The sequence below is a fragment of the Amia ocellicauda genome, chromosome 18, assembly GCF_036373705.1.
Source record: "Amia ocellicauda isolate fAmiCal2 chromosome 18, fAmiCal2.hap1, whole genome shotgun sequence".
In the NCBI taxonomy this organism is placed as follows: Eukaryota; Metazoa; Chordata; class Actinopteri; order Amiiformes; family Amiidae; genus Amia; species Amia ocellicauda.
Window position 1 is genome coordinate 7,091,625 of NC_089867.1, and position 21,067 is coordinate 7,112,691.

The 21,067-nt window shown below is 38.3% G+C and overlaps 1 long non-coding RNA gene across 2 annotated transcripts in view; it reads left to right on the top strand.

The window, feature by feature from the left end:
• Positions 1–21,067, top strand: part of LOC136713843 (uncharacterized) — a 126,070-nt gene that overhangs the window by 78,232 nt on the left and 26,771 nt on the right. For both annotated transcript variants that reach the window (XR_010804983.1, XR_010804982.1), the window contains one exon: positions 11,581–11,640. This is a non-coding gene — a long non-coding RNA (uncharacterized LOC136713843). The remainder of the gene's footprint in view (positions 1–11,580; positions 11,641–21,067) is intronic.

The window sequence follows — 21,067 nt, forward strand, 5'->3', positions numbered from 1 at the left end:
CGCTGCGCGCAGAGATGGGGCCTGGAAAACAAGATGCGATAGAAGTGGGGCTTCTGTCACAGTGAGGAATTCTCAAGGCACTGCCGGTGGCCACCTTGATTGGCAAACTGGTTAAAGATAATACTCCCAGTTTATGGAAAAACCCAACTCATTTAGCATTTTTGTACTTTTTAAAACATTTAAAAATGAATACCGGTATGTTTATACTATTGTAACCGTACAAGATATCTTAAGATTTCATTGTGTACAGAAGCGTATTAACGTCAAAAAATAAATATTGTATTTGATACAAGATAACATTAAATATTTTGCAATATGTGTTACGTTATTACGTTATTTCACAATAATTGTGTTAATACAAGATAACATTGTGTTATTTCGCATTTATAATTATGTTACGAGATAACTTTGCTCCAACGTCAACACCATTGCTTCAGAAATCAAAACGGCCGTAAATTCTTTCCAACGTGGACTAGTATCATATAATTTATTATTCAGAACCATTACACCTGATCTTGAAAACACCTGCTATTTGTCTTGCTCAGAGATTACCGTGTAGGCTTTTCGATAGACAAATATCGAGGGCTTGCAAGCTTGCATACAGTAGTTATGAAAATACCTAAGCTCTTTTCTATAGACACTTTAGATATGGAGAGTTTGTAATATGAGTATTTGCAAGATAATGCACCTGAAATCTCTTCTTGTTCTTTCCAGACTGAATGGGTGTTCAAAAATATTATTAGAGTTTATTAAATTGAAACAATGCTCTCTGCCATTTAACAAAAGATAGACAATGATCTGGAACCGTAAGGCAGTAATTATTGTGAAATAACGCAATGTTATTTTGCAGCATTTTTTTTTTCTGTGACGCTAATACTCATTTATATATTTATTTTTAATTCTCTTCCGTTGTTCATTTTTTGCTCTGCCCCCACCTTCCTCTCCTTAGAAAAATAGTTTGCATAAAGCCCAAGCGTGAATACGGTGCCTATATCCATCTATCTCTCATCTATATATCGAGCCAAATAAAAAACAACTCATTAATCTTGGATGACTTGTTTACAGAATATGAAAGGCACTTTTTTACTTAGCTTAATTGATGCAACTGTGACCCTACATGCCATGGACAGCTTGGGATTCTGGATACAACATGCACCTGTTCACCCCCTTAATTTATTTATCTCCCCCCACACCCAGCTTATGTTTTTATGTTTTTCCATCAACATCTCCCTTGAACACGTTCGGTTAGATTTAAAGCTGTGCCGTGGGTAACCCTTACCAGCTGCTGGATAAAGCCTGGCTTATGTGGCTTCAGTGTGTAAACTACGCAGTGTACCAAAAGGGAAGCTGGCATATCACCATGTTTAATCACTCATAGTCCACTGAACAGTTGATGTATTATCATGTGCACATCCAATATTGGGTTTAGTAAATCATGAAGAAAGGTAAACAGGTCCACAACAGAAATATAAACCTCTCTTCACCCGACTCTCAGTTATGGCTCAGTTTACTCCGGCACAAAAAAAGGTGCACCCTGGGACAGGACGGCAGTCTGCCAGTGCTGGGCAGCACACACACGCCACAATCACATGACTACAGGGCCATTTAGAACAGCCTATAAACCTAAGCAGCCTGTCTCTGGGATGTGGGAGGAAAACCAAGTGGCCACAGGGAGAACAGGCAGACACCCAACACTGGAATCGAACCCGGGCCCAGGAGCTGTGAGGCCGCAGTGCCAACCATTGCACCACCATGCTGCCGAAATGTGTAATATATGACTTTTTAAAACAATTTGCTGCATTTTGAATGGATAGCCTTGATACCTTAAACTGTAGCAAACGAGATAAGAACTAATTATCTCACACTGTCAGAGGTGTCGATGCAACTTTATTATTGAAATGCATGTATTTTTTATTTTCAGAGAGAGCTTAGCCTGCTGTTGAGAATTCAAAAGCAACAGCTAAATATAGATTGGCTACATTTTGTAATACATTACACCCCTTCATTATCAACAGTAACCAACGTATTTTTAAATTTAATTTCTCCTGTGATTATACCACATTACTGAGCCCCCCAGAAGCTGCTCCCTAATACAAATCTAATTCGATGGCAGGTAACACTTAAGCCTCACAGCGATCAGTGGCAATGCATACACAGTGAGCGCTGTGTGTTTGATGCATCTCATAAGCGGCGATGGAACACCGTTTAATTTTGCTAATGACATTCGTTCTTCAGTTGTGAAGAGTCAGCAAAGAATCGGAAACCCGCAAGAAGGCTGGGCTTTCTTGAGATACAGCTCAACCCTACCAATGGGGTTGGGGGGGGGGTAACTTTAATATCGCTGATGGTATGATTATACATGAGGTGAAATGGGATTTGAATGTACTTCAAATCAAAATGCTCACTGTTTTGCTCCTTATTTATGCATGTTGCATTGGTAGCAAATCTTTGATCAATAGGCGTCTGAAACAGCTGGGAAATAAGATCTTTGCTTGAAAACAAACCTTTTGTTGCTTGTGTTCTTTTGGGACCCTGTCTTCTGCAAAGCAACTATCTAAACCTCATGGGACGATGACATGTTCTCCAGGGAGATCACAGACGCTTACTGCGTTAAGATTTAGTTTATGAATGTATTATGTTGTTAATTAAACCACATGTACACAGTCATGGATGAATATTGAAACTGGCATGATTAATGGCATTGTGTGGCCTTCTGAATTAGATGCAATGGTTCTTAGAATCTGTCCGGTCCTTTCCTTACAGAAGCACTGACTTTTATTGTTATTTCTCAGACTTTGTCAGCAAGGCATTACTGAAGAGAGAAACCCTTGTCTGACTGGAAAGTGTTCTGATTACAGACGACACAAATGCATACTTCTGAAATGTATCCCATTTCACCAGTTTCGAGTGTTGGATGTATCAACGTCCTGGATGGAAGTGCTTCATATAGTCATTATCTAATGACGACCGGTCTGAAATGTCATCCTTATTTGTTGATAAAAAAATAAATAAAATGTAAACGACACCATACGATTGAAATCTTTTGTGGTTTTATAATCAAGTCAAATGATAGACCCACCAGCATGTGGATGTCCATGGTAGAAGTAGATGACACAAAAATAAGATGACAGGGAACAAATGTCTGTTATAAGCGTGCCAATGCTTTTTTTTTTTTGGTTTCATCCCCTGCTTTTCTCCCAGAAAAGGCCTCAGCGCACAGTTTTCTGGCCTCAATCCAGCAACCAAGGGCATTCTGGCTTTGCTTTCACTTCTGTTTTTATTTTGGGTATTTTTATTATTATTTTCTTTTTTTAAAAGTTCTTTGTGACAGAACGGTAGCAGCAGGACACCCATGCACTGCCATCCATCTTGTCGCAGAGCCAGTGTCTTTCATGTCAGGGATGTGTAAACAGGAACCCCCGGGCCTGTCTGTGTGCAGGGGTAGCCGGTCCCCAGCTCCCAATGACCCGCAGCACAGACGCACGGTTAAATGAGTGAGGAAATGCGGAGAGAGGAGCTCTGGGGCTTTATTTTAGCCATCAAGAGCTTTTCTGCAACATCTAGAGCTGCTGCCGTCACCAGATGAATAAGCTATGTTGTTTTAAATTACAGCCCTGAATAATCATAATAAAATAATAAAAGAATGAGGACTAGGAACAGAGCGCAGCAGTCATGGCGGTGCACTATGGCAGTCCCCACCACAAGGCAAGATAAATGCACTAATTAACTTAGCTGGAGAGAGAAACCAAAACCCCAGTCTTATGTTCTGCAGACTAACAGTTACCATTGTAATTATTCTGGTGCCTTGTGTGTGCATGCAAGCATGAAAGCATCCCTTAATATGCTAAATCTGCTGTCAGCTACACAAGTCCTTTTTGCCTGTGGTTATCTTTGCAGGATTAGTCTTAAACGGGGAGAGTCCTAACGCACTCTTCTGTTTTCGTGCTCTGCCAGTTGTCTCCTCGTTGGTGTTTAGCTCCGTGTTTACAGTTCTAGAGTCTCCAGATGATGTTCGCTCTGGTGGTGGACGAGCTCTCATGCATACACAATGTTCTGGATAAATCAGATACATGCAGTTAGCACTTAAATTTAGGGAAGAGAGAATGGAATATTTGATAGCAATGGTATTTTCACATTTACTCCACATGGTTCTGTTTAACTTGCACCGCATGGCACAACATTAAAGTGGGCCTACATATATTGGGATTTATGCTATCAGAATTCACCATGTGTTGCTGTTTAATCTCGACATTACTTTGCTTGCATTTCAATAGCTCTTGATCCCTCAGGTACAATACAGCAGCTACTTCTTGGAAGGGCTGGAGTAGGAGACCAAATTCCAACAGATAAGACATCAAAATTATTCTCCAACAATCTTTTATTGTATTTGTTTAATTTTTAATGTTACACAGAAAAGTATTTTAAAGATTACATTTTTAATGTAACTGGAGAGGGTGTTGGTAGAGTGATATACTGAAGAGATGTAGGAAACCATGTTTGGCAGATTTAATGTATTTTAAAAGTTAATTGAAACATTTGAACTGTTTATTTGTTTTTCATTCCATGACACTTGTCTCAGGACTATATCTGCGAGCTGTGATTCAAGTAAAAGCGAAAGACACTCTTTCTAGCCCCACTCATGCCTGTGAAAATTCCCTCTGGCTGTTGATACTTTTCTTACTTTTCAGTTTCTCAGTTTTCATTTATTCATATTTCATACGAGAAGTGGTGTTCTCCACATCTGAAAGCGAACAGCGCACTGCACAAATGAGAGATGTGACATTCAGCCGCAAAATGTATTTTAAATCTTGGGTGCAGGAGAAATTGTCCATTTTAAGCAACATTCGCAAACAATTAGAACACGTCAAAGCCAAAGATACCATGGGGCATTTTAAGTGCTTTTGAAAGCAATTTAAATAACTGTCAGCTGCATTAGGAGAATAAAAATCAGGTACAGGACAAGCAGTAAATCTCAATTGTCAAGTGATGTCTTGTTTGTATACAAAGCAGGCATCTTGAAATAAGACTTAAACTTCAGTTACAAAGGAAATAATTTTTTGAGAAATGGAATAAGAAAAGGAAACAAGAAAGGCCTTGTAGCTACCCAACTGCCCAAAACACAATCCTTACATACATCTGTTTCCTCCTTTGCTTTCATATCCATTTGGCATTGTCTGCATTCAGTCCACTCATGAAAATGACACTTAGGAGCCATACTGGGACTCTTAATGTTAGACTACTTCAGACAGTACTTCATTGGTGGGTGAAGTGAGTCCCTCCTTCATCGCGGAGATCTTTAGTGATCCCTAAGGATAAACAAGGGGCATTGGTTGTTATTAGATAAGTTACACTGAGTGAAAGATTGTCTCTTACTGTTTAAGGGATACAGATTGGGCGAAGTCTCTTCAAGCAACATATTAGCTTATTTTATATCACGCGCAACATGTTTTGTTTTCGTTTTTCCCAGCGAGAATACTCTTTGTAACGTTTTGAATTGTGTTTTTGTTTTGTTTTGTTTTTAATATAGTGCAAACTGCAGGTTATTGTAAGCATGAAGTGTCTCCACAGATTGTAAATTGTATCAAATGAATCTGCATTGAAATCTGTCCTTTCCCTTTCATGGAAAAAATGTATTTAATGGATTAAATTTAGTGTATAGTAATCGGTTGTTACAGATTCTTAACTTGTTGCCTTTCTTAGTACTTAAGTGTATATCTTTCCCTCTTATACAGTATGTGTTTGCATTCATCACAGTAAATCTTGTGTGCATCTCTATCAATTATGTATGCAGTATACACACACATTCACACAGGTGTGTCTATATGCATCTTTGCCACAACACAGCACTGCACATCAAATCTGATCTGTAATGGTATTCTTTCAAATCGGGGCAAAACCCTGGTGAGTCGATTCAGTTTTAGTCCATCAGGACAAGCCTCTGTGTCTGCAGAAACCCTTCATGTAGGGTAGAGCAGCATTTTTTTAGCAGTAGAAATATGTCATACTTAACACCCTAAATGCTTGTGTCAGGGAGCTCTGAGTAGCCATCCCTGGAAGAATACAATTTTACATTCCTGGTTTCTTACAGAGTGTCTTAGAATCAGTGTTTCGAGCGCATTACAGAAATGCTGTTGGCGGAGGGGGGGTGTTTGCATGCATGTATCTGGTCTCTTGACTCTGGAGTTTGTAGATGCAACCTATAAGATGTACAGTATAGGGGTAATTCAAATTGTTACTTGTGGGAAATAAGTCAAATATCCATTTTGGTTTTTGGCTGCAATGTATCTGCCAACTTGGAGAGAGAGGGCACAATTGTTAGCAGTGTCTTAAACAATAAATCAAGCCACAGAAATATACTTTTCATGCAATACATTGACTTGCTGGATTGTGTAATTCAAGCATGCCGAGTATGATTTCCATTTAGGACTGGGGATAGACGAGGACTAGTTGACACTTTAGAATATGTACAAAATTATTATTATGATGAAATAAAATAAACAGTGGGCCAAAGCCAGATATTGAATTGTGGTTGAGCCGAGATAATTATTTCAGCACATGAGTTAATTGACATTATCTTTGTTTGCTTTTTTGGTGGTTTATCGCCAGGCGCTGAAACCTATCTGCCACCTGGATACGCCTGTAAAATGAAGGAACTGAAAGAATGTGTTGCAATTGAAGGTGCCATACGTTATTTTTATTACTATTGTGTTGTTCATACAGTTAGAAAAAGCAGAAGTAATAATGTTATTCTTTGTGAATTTAGTTTGATATAAAGAACCAGCTATGAAGTGTCAGTTTATTCAGGGGGAATGGTGGGTCAGTTTGTCAAATAAGCGGGAGAGCAATCTAACACGTGGTTTCTGTCGAAGATTTAGAAGCATTGAATACTAACACTTTGTCAAACAGATGGCAGCGTTTTGAGGGCCGTTTGTCACTATTGAGCTGTTTGTTTTACCCTTGACATCTGACCAATAAAGAAACAGAATTTTTTATGTTGGTTTGTTTTTATTCTTCACATGCAGAAAGACTTTGAATGACAGCACACCTCCACAGAGCTGACTACTACATAACTAACTGTACAATTCAATATCTGTTGCACTAATGCAACATAATGTTACAAAATGCTGAAGATGCAACTGCTATATTTTATTTTAAAGCTTAAATCTGTGTGAGTGAGGCTGTAATTTGTAATGTGAAGGATGAAGTACTTATTTCAATTGGGAATGACAATGGCTGGGGCAGGAAATGAATTTGCAATATATCATGTTATACCATTATTTGTAGGCGTTTCAAACTAAACTGACCCCTGATGAAGCATTACATCATGACACTAAAGAAAGCACTCCTCTTGAAGGTGGTGTTGTGCTGCTATTTTAAGATGGCATCAGGTTGTTAATGTTTATAAGTGGGAGGGCTAATGTGCTTCTAAGCATTAAAAGACATCACAGGCTTAATTTATGGTACCCATTCCATCACTGAACAGTCGAACATTTGGTCTCTTTTTTCATCGCCAGTACATTTCTCTTTCCTGTCAAATCAACTTGTCACCAAACAGATGGTTGCTCTTTATTAATCTTGTTTGCTTTGAAAAAAGTTTTTAAACCTCTTTCAGAAAGATAATTATTTGCTTTTTTTTTTTTTTTTTTTTTCAATTCAATAAGCATCACTTATTCCAACTGAATTTAGTTAAATGTATTTTTTTTAAACTCCCTCACAGTAAATGTTGGAGCCTATTGTTGAACCAGCCAACTGTGGCCGGGAATCCCCAAAGGAGGCACACGATTGGCTGAGCATGATGACCCGTAGTCTCCTCACCTTTCTGTATAATAGCAACCCCTGTGATTTAACAGGCGTCTGTGAGCCTGCAGTGCTATCAGCAAGAGCTGCATCAGTCCTCTCTGCAGTGCCAGTGCTACAGGCTATGCTGTGCATCCGCACTTTGAAATGAAGCAGTTGTCCTGACAGTGCACGTCTCGAGGATGCCTGCATGTGTCTTTATCTGAGGCGTCGAGCCGGGTTTTTCACCAATCATTCGCCTCCTATATTCTCAGGAAGGGACTGATCGATTTCAACAAAAACAAAACAAAACACACACTGATTCACACTGGAAATATTTGCAAACGACGTGATGAAAATGCAACTAAGGGGACTGTGACATATGAAATCCAGCATGTTCGATGAATATCCGACTGTTAAACCCCTGAAAGAACTGCTGCAGATTGTGTTTCGCTTTTACTCACAGGGAATGCACCAATTCAAAAGCCAGACACAAAGATAAGGATCACCTACAAAGCATGCTTGGCAACCTGTTATATTCTGTTATAAAATGTGCCACCCATTCATGTAATACAAAATTAAAGTATATTAGTATGGAATGTTCTTTCAAGAGCTGAGGCTGCTGTATACAACATGCAAGACCAACATATTAGATTCATGTCTAATTTGACGAGGCATTAATACGTTTCTCGTGACTGTAATTATTTAAGGGCAATACTGAAATAACATTAAATAACGGGAGGATCTGACATGGAGCAAAATGCTTATATTCTTAAAATAGTATGTTGATCAGATCACAGAAATTAGGCTTTATAATGTCACAGATGATGTAAAATGTCATAGCCATTTCAAAGTTCTCAAACGGTTTTCTTGACAATGACTGACTTCATTTTCGTTATAAATTACATTTCCACATTCTCTGTTAACCAGTCTTCCTCAGATTAATGAATTCCTTGAAATGCAATTTTGAGGAGTGTTCTGTTTCAGAGCATTCACTTCAGTCATGGTGTTGAATTCCAAACCCCCCCCACATTATTTTTTATTCAATTAACCTTTTATTCAATAACCTATTCTGTTTAGCCACAACTTTTTGTATTGTAATTTATATCTTGTACAACTAACATACTTTCACTGTAGTTGAGGGATAAAAAGTCCATAAGTCACAACCTAGAAATATACCAGGAAGCTTCATGTTGTGTCTTATCTTTCATACTTTTATTTAAATCTGTTTTATTCATTACTATATATGCTTTGAGGTATATAAAGCTACTTGATCAGTGTAGTGCACTTTGGGAAATAATTTACCAGCCTTGCACGTTCAATATGTCTCCATGTACCTGGTGATATATTCTGACATTAGGCTACAGATTTTCTGCTTAATCTGACTTTAATAACACCTTAAAGTGCAAGGTAACGTATGTAGTCACGTATTTCATTTTTCAATCACTGCTTATGGTGACAATGTTTCAAAACCTTCCACACTGTCCCCAAATATACTGTTCATGTTTAAAGACAATATTTCCCTGTTTTGTAAGTGCAGTCTTAAACAAATATGTTAAGTGGTGTTAACAGGACGTTAGTAGTGTTGTGGTGGTGGTAGTATTATTTTCGGACTTATAAAAAAAAAAAAAAAAAAAATACAAACCTGTTAAGGACATTGGTATTTTTTTTAAATTATATATTATATATATACTGTTACTGTTTTGATTTTTTTTTTTTTACTTAATATATACTGCCATAGGTCCTATATTATACAATATATACTAGCATATACTATAATCTGTGTAGAATCAATTTATTATAAAATATTCCAAAATTGGCTGTACAAAAGTGTTTTGTGAATCAAAGTATATTCATTTTACATTAATACAATATATTTAAATATATATATATTTTTTCCTCCCTGGGTGTTAAAAGACTGTAAAGAACGCAAGCGGTTCACTGACCCATTAAATAGTTTTTTGCAATGGGCTGTTATCGTCCTGTATGCGTGACACTAAGAGGCTGGTGTGGGGGTCAGAGTAAGTCTTGCCTCCATACTCTGGCTTTCTCTGGGTAGCTTGTATATACAAAATCATTGCATTTGAAAACTGCACACTAAGCAAACTGACAAAGACACATGAAATGTTACAAATGTCATTATTTTTTTTTTATGAACTTAGATATTCTTTTTGTGTTGTCTTTCTTAAATATTCCTGAAACATTTCCTGTCCAGTCCATGTTAGTTTCAGATCTTAACACTGATGAGTATTTTGTTCAGTCCAAAGTGCACACTGTCTTTGTGAGCTTTTTCAGACAGCCCAGTATTCATTTTGCGCTTCTGAAATACAACTTGAAAACAACATAATAAAACTCAAGGGAAGGAATGTGTTCCAGCCACAATAGTTATGTATTTTCAATTAGATTATGGCTTACACCACCAGTTTTAAACTGGCTCCTCTGCAGTTGAGGAGAAACGCACCCACAAATTTAAGTAATTTAAAAACAGGATTCATGTGAATTAACAATGATGCTTCAGCCAGACAGAGAAACCAAATGGAGGAGTTAAAAGTATAGCCTATTTTTTTTTTAGCCCACAATAAGACCTGGTTTGAACTTCTAAGTAAATGAATAGATATATTTTTCATTACTCTAGATTCCATTTTAATTCCCAGTGTTTTAGGGGTGTACTTACTTGTACTTATTTCTAATTGAATATTGTGTTTGTGGTGTTCTTCGTCAAAAGTTAGGACTACTGCTAGAAACCCATAGAAATATATATATATATATATATATATATATTATCACACTTTAGTCATTCATTTTCAATTTGAATGAAGGTGTTTTACATTTAAAAATGTTAAATGTAACTACAGACATCTGTCACTTAAAATGGTACACCTGCAAGAGTTTGTATTCCCAGCATTATGAGAAGAGCTGAGGGAAGCCGATTCACCTGGGTATCAGAGAGGAGAGGAATTCTCTCATGACTGTTTTCAGGGCTTATCTGGCTCTCTCACCAGGTGAATCAGATTTCCTTATTTCTCTCCCTCCAGAGCTGATGAATCAATACGTACGCACAGCAGTTCAATGTCAATCACCATTGTGCTCCCCTCTGAGAGAAAGGGATAGTTGAGTAACTATTTTGTGCAACACTAGTGCATGGTTTCAGAGTAGTTGTTTTTAAAAATAAGATTTGTTTTTTAAATGGAAGAGACTTTCATCGATTTGAAAGTGTTGTGAAGTTAGTGATCAAATTCGCTTGGATTGGTTTTGGCTTCTTACTGAGCAACGGTTCCTGGGTAATCTTCTGCAATGTCACGTTACAAATGCTGACATTCACACAACAAGAAAATGATTTTGTTTATTTAACAGCCTGATTAAATGATGATAAAGAATTAAATACATAGGAACGATATTTAAACCTCATACATTTAAATGTCTTTTGTTCAAATTCTCAGCTTTTTAAATGGAGAATGGAAAAAATGTGATGTACTGTTTAATGCTTTGGGCTGGAAAAAGTTAGCCCAATGCGAGAACATACATGCATACATATTCACTGTCAGCATTTGCATTGCTTGTAGGCAGTCGTCTTTATTTCTGTCATGTCATATGTTCAGCTGTATATACTTTTCCTTCATCCCTTCCATTTCCTCATATAGGAGTGTTGCCTTTGGACTTGAACTACAAGCAGAGCAAAATGTCTTTCTCGACAGGCCAATACTCAATACCTTTTCAGGTTCACTGTGTATGTCGGTCTTTTACTGTGATGCCAAAACACTGAATATGTTAAGATGTCTAAATAGTCACAATCTTTTGTTTCAGGTGGAGACGGGCTGGAAAGAAAAAAGGAACCAGCAGACCTGAATGGATCATATTCATGGCGTAAGTGTCCCTTGTCCTTTCTCTTCTTTCACTACAGATGTCATGACTGAGTGCTTTGATGCCAATTAAGCAACTATAGGAACTCCTTTGTTTTTCCATGGGGATGGTTTACAGTCAAAACAGGAAGGCCGGGGAACAGCTGACTACGCTGAGCCTTTTAATTACAAGCCCCCACTTTCAAATTGGTTGTTTCCTGTTTAGCTGTGTTACATCATGCCACAAATCGGCGACAACTGCAGAAGCCTTACTCCCTGTCCCTTTGTGGTGCAGTCTGAGATCTGTTGCTTCCTTCTAAATGCTGCCCTGAGCCGCCTGTTGTGGGTTATGGGTGGATTGTACAATTTAAGCCGTTGTCACAGCTTTCAGGTTTTAAAAGTACATGAGATGAGAAGGAAGAATTTATTTTTTGAATCCAGTAACCTCCTGGTCCCTAAGATGTATTTGGAACCATTTCAAAAGATACATGAATGATCTTTATGTGATTCCAATAAAAAAACAGCAAAACAACAAACATTAAAAACATTGTATACATTAATTTATTCGCATTATGCACTCTACAGCAGCATATGGAGTTATATTCATTCCACCAGATGTTAGCCACGGTGCCTGGCGGAGGCATCTTGAGGTTTTTCAACCAGTCGTTTCTTTAATGTTATTTTTTTCTCTGTGATGTTCTTAAAACCCTTGATCTCCAGTTTGGAAACTCTCTAAGAGCCAGTCGGTGAAAGAGTGAGCATTCCTTTATGTTACATGTGGGTATGGCTTTGTGCACAATACTGTCCATTCACTGGCCTCGGCACACATCGTATTTTGAGGTTAGTCCACCATGTCTCAGGGTTCAACTGCATTTAACTGACCAAGGTAAAAAAAAAAAAAAGTGATGACATAACACTGTATAAAAGCTTTCCAGTACATGCTAGAGAACTCCCTTTCCTGATCGCTATGAATTACAGAACTTTTATTCACCCTAAAGCAAACTGAAGAATCAAGCACTTGCAGTTATTCTCAGTTTTATGGCTCTGATCAGAGGTTGGTGAAAAAATCCATATTCTTTAGGAAGAGATCTTTTTCTGGAACCATTTTTTTGTGTGTGTTAAAAGCTATCAGGATTTGTGCAATGCAAAGAAGAGTTACACAGTGATAGCAATACAAGGGTATGGAAATCTACTGCCCCCCCCTGCCTGCACACGCTACACCAGATAACACATCATCCTTCTCATCTCTCCTATTAGCAAATTGTCACATGGGCCATGTCTGCCGCACTAGCTAGCAGCTACAGCACCAGCTAGGCAGAACTGGGAATGACATCATCATATTGAGTCTTAAAGGTATAATGACCTCATAAAAGATGGTTACAAACTGGATTAAATTGGGAAGGAATACAGATTTAATGTATCACTTTAACAGAAGGTGTATTAGTACCGGACGCACTGTACCGGAAGTAAATGCAGGGGCAGTTTTGAACTTGCATAATGGCCTTTGTGTAGGAGACAGGATCTCTTGTCGCTCCGTGCCTCCCATAACCCTGAGGTCACCGTCACTTCATGCTCTTCCTCCCTCTATCTTAAACAAGCACTTGCACATAAAGATGTGCTCTCCACGCCTCAAATGAAGCACCACACTCTTCCTGAACAGCCTTTTCCTCCACTTTCACCTTTGAAGTGCTACTTCAAGTTGTTCTTCATCGTGGGCTGAAGAATGCCTCTCTCCTCGATACAGTGTGCAAAAAACCCTCGTTCTCTGCCATCATTAGTCTTTCTCATGCTAATTGATGCCGTGCAGCTCCGCACATTTGTATAACAAACCGCACAACGCATAAATTAACAGGATAATAGACTTGAATAGGATACTTGGGTTAGTTAATGACAGGATAACTCCACTGAAGGGATTATCATTTCCACGCAGTTGCTGATTGGGTTATTAATTGACAAGCACAACCTTGCAGATTGCCTGGTCCTCTTTATGTGCTGTGGGAGAAGTTTTTTAACAAAGTGTTTGTCTAATTCTTTGAATACGGTGTTCATTCACTGGTACACACTACCGGGGACACAAAAGTGGTTCCTATCTGTTTTATAGGAACAGGACAGTGCGTAAAGAAATCCAACAAGGGTGAATTCTGAATACTTTTATTGTTGCGTTGTATATTACATAAATCACTCTGACTCACAGAGTATTTCCAGTCTTACATAGATGGGTTGTTTTTTCTTCTCAAGTATGGATGGCTTTTATCTTGATCAGCATAACATTGTGTCACATCACTGTACCTTGAATAACCGAAAGCAGTGTCTTCTTCACATAGTCTGGTGTTGTTTGACATTGTGTACTTCCACAGTGTGGTACTGCTGGCTGCTTCTGCGGCCTTGATGACACACCGAGCAGCTGCACAAAGCGTGTCCACTTCCAGGATTCAAGACTCAAATAGAACAACTTTGCTTTAACCTCTGCTTTTAAAAATAAATACCCACAATGCAGAAGATAAAGGTGATGATAATAGAGGCAGTTAAAGAATGTTAACTATACAAAAAAGAACAGGCGTTAAACCATGTGCCTGATCTCAGAGAACCACACCGTCTTCTCACAGAGCAGCTTTTACAAAAAATCCCATACCTCTGTGTATCAATGTCATCCCGATCATAGAATTATAAGCATTTAACAATTCTTCAGTTATCAATGACGTTTCAGGACATGTAATGCTAGTGGTGCAAGTTTCACAAAATGTACATTTGTTTTGAATAGTTTCATTACGTTTAACAAGCATGCATAAAATTAAACATCACAGATGGGCTACTGTATGTCAGTTACAGTGGATCCTGCTACACTCTTTAATTCTTGAATACACATTATTAAAAACAAGCATATCATCATGTATAATAAACAGTCCTTTGTTAAGGCCATAATTGTGTCAAGAGGCCTTACCCTTTTCAGGAAAAACATGGAAGGTTCCATCATCCAGATAAGGAACAAATTCTGCATTAGTATGGAGTCAATGTTTCTGTATCAGACTTTCACATTTGTCTTTTTTTTTTTTATTATAATAATAACCTGTAATTAAGATGATTTGCAAGTGCCGACTTGAAAAAGGAAGACATTTAGAAAGTGTTAAAGTTTAAGACTGTGAAACGTAACAGATGTGTTCAAGTGCTAGAAATAGCTCCACCTTTTCGTATTTTGGCGTTCTGCCTTTTTCCTGAAAGAAGGAACACAGGAAAATATTAATCATAAAATCGCCCCCCACAAACTGGACAGCTTGATGATTTAGTTAACTTCAACTTGAAACATGCAGTATTGACATTTTCTAAAAAGGTGAACAGCAGCTGAAATGGCTAGCACAGCACATATAGAGCTAAACAGGATCAGTCTTCAGTCTCTGTCATGCTGTAGAAATGGATTTCTTTTCAGAAATTTGGAGAGGAACCAGGAATCTACTGGATCTGCAACATTCTTTACAAAGAGCTCCTCGTGATGCACCTTTTTAACATGATTTGAGGTGTTGGATGTAGATTGAGAGGTTTTTTCAGGGACTTCAAAGCTGACCATTGCACTACAATGTTTTTTGCATGTCGATGGTATGAATATTAAAATTGGGCAGACAAATGTGAAGTATCTGATGTGAAATGTTACAATACCTAAAATGCTCTTTAGTAGCTCTGTGTAGGTAGATCCTATGGAAATTAAGAAGTGTACATTTGATTCAGATGCTATCCATATTTGGACTAGAATAAGGAAAACAATTATCTGACAGGAAGCACATTAAAAGCTGTCATTGATTTGTTTTTGGCAGATTTAAGTGTGAAAGGACACACCCAAGCATCATCGCATTTTGATACGAGCTTAACTGTAATGCCGTTTCCTATTCTGCATTGCAGTAGTGTTTTGTTTTTGTTTTTAGTTTTCATTAACAAGCTGCAAAGAAGTAATGACTGCATCTAAATGTATCCACTTATCCCATCACCTAATTATATACACTCACCTAAAGGATTATTAGGAACACCATACTAATACTGTGTTTGACCCCCTTTCGCCTTCAGAACTGCCTTAATTCTACGTGGCATTGATTCAACAAGGTGCTGAAAGCATTCTTTAGAAATGTTGGCCCATATTGATAGGATAGCATCTTGCAGTTGATGGAGATTTGTGGGATGCACATCCAGGGCACGAAGCTCCCGTTCCACCACATCCCAAAGATGCTCTATTGGGTTGAGATCTGGTGACTGTGGGGGCCAGTTTAGTACAGTGAACTCATTGTCATGTTCAAGAAACCAATTTGAAATGATTCGACCTTTGTGACATGGTGCATTATCCTGCTGGAAGTAGCCATCAGAGGATGGGTACATGGTGGTCATAAAGGGATGGACATGGTCAGAAACAATGCTCAGGTAGGCCGTGGCATTTAAACGATGCCCAATTGGCACTAAGGGGCCTAAAGTGTGCCAAGAAAACATCCCCCACAACATTACACCACCACCACCAGCCTGCACAGTGGTAACAAGGCATGATGGATCCATGTTCTCATTCTGTTTACGCCAAATTCTGACTCTACCATCTGAATGTCTCAACAGAAAGCGAGACTCATCAGACCAGGCAATCTTTTTCCAGTCTTCAGCTGTCCAATTTTGGTGAGCTTGTGCAAATTGTAGCCTCTTTTTCGTATTTGTAGTGGAGATGAGTGGTACCCAGTGGGGTCTTCTGCTGTTGTAGCCCATCCGCCTCAAGGTTGTACGTGTTGTGGCTTCACAAATGCTTTGCTGCATACCTTGGTTGTAACGAGTGGTTATTTCAGTCAAAGTTGCTCTTCTATCAGCTTGAATCAGTCGGCCCATTCTCCTCTGACCTCTAGCATCAACAAGGCATTTTCGCCCACAGGACTGCCGCATACTGGATGTTTTTCCCTTTTCACACCATTCTTTGTAAACCCTAGAAATGGTTGTGCGTGAAAATCCCAGTAACTGAGCAGATTGTGAAATACTCAGAGCGGCCCGTCTGGCATCGACAACCATGCCACGCTCAAAATTGCTTAAATCACCTTTCTTTCCCATTCAGACATTCAGTTTGGAGTTCAGGAGATTGTCTTGACCAGGACCACACCCCTAAATGCATTGAAGCAACTGCCATGTGATTGGTTGGTTAGATAATTGCATTAATGAGAAATTGAACAGGTGTTCCTAATAATCCTTTAGGTGAGTGTAGGTACATATTGCAGTTATGTGGGGAGAACAAATATACATACAAACAAAGAGTATAATCAAAATCTGTAAAACAAACATGCTCATATTGCAGGTCTGTGGAATTTGGGTGGATACACGTTTGTGTATATATAGCCGTATATCTATTGGTATATGTATATCTAACCTATTTCACAACGGAAAGGGATTGCGAAATGGGAGTTCCCTTTAATTAGGCTCACAAGCAAAAGGGCAGGTTTACCGTGTGTTGTGTGCGGAGGTTTTGACTATGGCTAGGCTGTGGTATGCCCTGAATGTATGTCTGTCTGGACGCATTAGTTTTGAGGCAGCTCATTATCCCCGTGTTTACCTCAGTCAAAGGAAGTGCTTGTCAGTGCTGTGTGAGAGCCAGCCTGCCCCGCAAGAGAACAACAGTCAGGGACGCCCGGAGGCGAAGCCTGACAGGTCACTGGGTTCCTTCTTGAGTCATGCAGAGACGGTTTCAGTGTTGACAAGGATTTATGAGAAGATAGTGTCAGACCTCACACAGACCAAGGGCTGTTTGTGCTAAGGCAGGAAGGGACAAAAGTTAACCGTTTGTGAACCTGTTATGTGGTGTTGGTGTTGTAGTTGCCAAGAAAGACTCACTAGGTAATGTTGATTGCTTCCTTTATTTTTATGAAGTGCAATTAGAGCACATACCTTTTCCCGGGCATTAATATAGTATGTCCTTATGATACTGACACAAATGGAAGTAGGCTCACTTTATTTCCATTTATACATTCATGTTTTGTGACCTTTATGGCCAATGAGAGATTAAGGTTAGGAGAAACGGTGCTGCCAGGGTCTGAAAGCTCAAAAATACCACCGTAAACTTTACGTTCAACATCCTTCAGCATCATATTGCAACAGTGTACCTCAGTATACAACAGTTTATTGCAAAGGTATCCAAACTGTCAGTCCATGTGACCCATTTAGGGAACAAGGGTGAGAAACATACACAGGATTAGTAAAATCACTGTTAATGCCAATTACTTCTCTAGCTACTTGATGTACATAGGCAAGTCAAAAGAAAAACACACACAACGTAAAGCTGCTTTTGACATATCGATTTGTCTGTGATGTCCGGTGTGTGTGTGTGTGTGTGTTGTGTGTAAACTTTACTCTGATTTTCTGCATGAGTCATACATGGTGCTTACATATTGATCTTCAGAGTTCATATGCAGTTCTGCTATAAATTATGTATGAATCATGCATCTTATTGGAAAGCAATAAGGACTTTTTTCCCCTCCTGTCTGTCACTAGACATGGATTGAATGGCGATATCTTAGTGTCCTTTTTAATTGTAAAATGTATGATTGCATTACGATGCATTTGGGCATGTTTAGCAATATACTTAACCCTGAATGATTCTGATTAAATTGTATGAATGCATCCTTGTAGGCATATAATCTGTTTAACCACTTAAGTTTTTTTTTTTAAACAGAACATAACCATAAATATTTTTTATGCAATTTAAAAAAGAAATAGTTTGAGAGATGAGAGACCCAAATGATGCTGTATCTTGGTGTATTGTTCCTTGTCTGTGATCATATCTGCATTCTGTTCCTTTGCAAGTTAATCAAAGTCCCTCTTTAGCAATTAGTAGGAGAATAGACTTCACAAAAATAAATAAATAAATGTATGTACATATTTAAAACATGTATTAATGTATAAACTGCCAGTGGAGAAATATTAGACTTCTTACATGAATTGGTTTGCATTGATTCAGATGCAGAAATCTAAGGTCAATTCAAGTATCTCACATTTATTCTGTAATTGTTGGTACTTTCCTGACAGACCAATCAAACAAACAAACAGACCAAAAAAAATAACAATATACAAATCCTTTTTGTAGAGTCCACATGAGAAAAAACTAAAAAGATAATTGTTTGTCTCTTCAATTCAAACAAGGATAGTTTACCAATAAGATTTGTATTGCGCATAAGTGAAAAGAGAAGAGAGAGGGGAAAAAAAAACATGCCGTAAATAGCGACTTCCTGTAGGGCTTATGTGCTTTTGAGGCCAGTTATGTGCTAATGCTAGTGAGTTAACAGTAGTCAGTGGCATGTTTTTTTTTTTTTTTTCTCAAAAGCCCAGCAACGGCAAGCAGTGGCTGATATGTCATTAGATTAAGTACTGAATTGCGGTGATAACCCTATCTGTTGTTGCCAGCGACATCCTTGTTAATACAGCCAGCGCGGACTTGCACATGCTTGGGGCCCTAATGAAGTTCTGTTCCTGTTAACCTGAAGGATCTCTGGGACCCTCCCATGTGTTTCATGCTGGAAATCTGCTTAAGGAAATCGATGCCGCAGCAGACATGTCTGCCTGGCAGAGAATTAGTCTACAGGCAGTTCTCTCGCGTTGGGGCGAAAAAGGAAGGGGGGGGGGGGAATAAATAAATAAACCCTAATGAGCTCGATTCTGACAAGATGAGTTAATCTGCATTTTTCATTGTATTAATAGCTGACTAATCCAGACCTAATATCTCTTAGCAAAGCCTGTAATTGATTTGGTGTTTTTCCTTTTTTTCTTTTTCTTTGCGGTGTGTGAAAAACTGACTTTTAGATTCCAGTGCCCGAGGGCAGGTGTTAGAATAATGACACAGAGAAGGTAAACAGAATGGAGGTCAGCACTCAAAGGGATAAGGAATTATTCAAATATGTCTGTCTCTCTGTCTGTATATATCAATATGGGTGAAGTTGGTGATGAAATAGAACTATTAAAGCGATGAAATGGTTCTCGGTTACCTCTCTATAAACGACCATTTAATCTTGAGAGCTTATTCCGTGCTCTTATTGTTGAGCAAGTTAAACAAGAGGATAAGGCAAGTTTCATTAGTTGGCCATTTATTTTTCCCCTCTGTTAAATATGAAATTCATCCTAAGTATAGTGTGAATGAAATATTCAGTTAACTGAGGCTAGTTCCTAACGTTTTTGTTTGTTTTGTTTTATACAGCTCCAATGACCAGAATTGCATATTCAATTCTCATTACTGCCATAAAATGCCAAGATCAATCCGAAGTACAGCACGGCGTGGGGCATTGTTGCTTAATTACATGCTTTTCTCTGCTAACTGTGGTTGAATTATGCCTTTTCTTACTCTCTCTGCTTAAAACAAATTACAAAGCCTTTTGCATAGCATCAAAGACTTCATCAAAACAACGGTAAAGAGCGCATAAATCGGTTTATCGACAGGTGGCATCTTTAGTGACATTGTCAAGGAGCGCTTGTGCAACGTCCTGGCATACAGTCTCTTCCAAATACCCTCCAGCACAGCAATGGAGCTTTCCTACCCTGGCTACTCAATTAGTCGGGCTAGTTACACTTTAATGAGTAAATGGCATTCCACATGTGCTAATTTCGCAACTAATTAGCTAATTGTTCTAATCAATCCAAGAGCATTTCACAGGGGATTTGTGTTTCCCCTCCTGTGTTTGGATTCAAGTACAGACACATTTGTCTAACTGTGCCCCGATCAAAGACAAAGTTGACAGAAAACATGAAATGGGATTCTCTGTGAGGGGATATACAGCATATAGGGATTAGTTAGCGGTTACCTAGTTATATCACCCGATATGCTTTTAGTCTACTAATGTCACTAATGTCTCTTTTGACATTGTTTAATTGTATTTTACTGTTACTGTTATGCAGCAAAACCTGTGTTGTTTTTTTGAGTTCTCTTCCTAATTTCTAAAAACACAGTTCATTGCAAACAGATCCAAGACTGTGGAACCAAGAGTGGTCCACAATAAACTAAATGCGATAGTCTTATTTCATTCCCAGCCGTGGAAATGTGAATGCAAAATAAACTATACATTTCAAAATCACCTTTCAGGGCGTATATAATCTTATCTTGTTTGTGCAATTTTTTTTCTTGTTTAAAAAGTCTGGTTACTTAGTTGGCCATAAATCATCACTATGTGTTTGTTTAAAATAACCTCTGGTTGGTCTTTCTCAGACGAGGAGGGAGAGAGAGAGAAAAAAAATCAAACACATCAGTATGAGAGCACACAGACATCCATTACTTATTTATATCATGGTACACAATAACCCGTCAAAAATGCTATCTTTTAAAAGAGAAAAAGCATGCAGACACAAATACAGACATGCACATACAAAATAGCCAAATGTTTACCAAGAAAAACTAAAACACAATACAGAAGCAATGATGCAATGTGCAAAAGAAAACAGTAATGTGCATGGAGAATGGGAAACTAAAA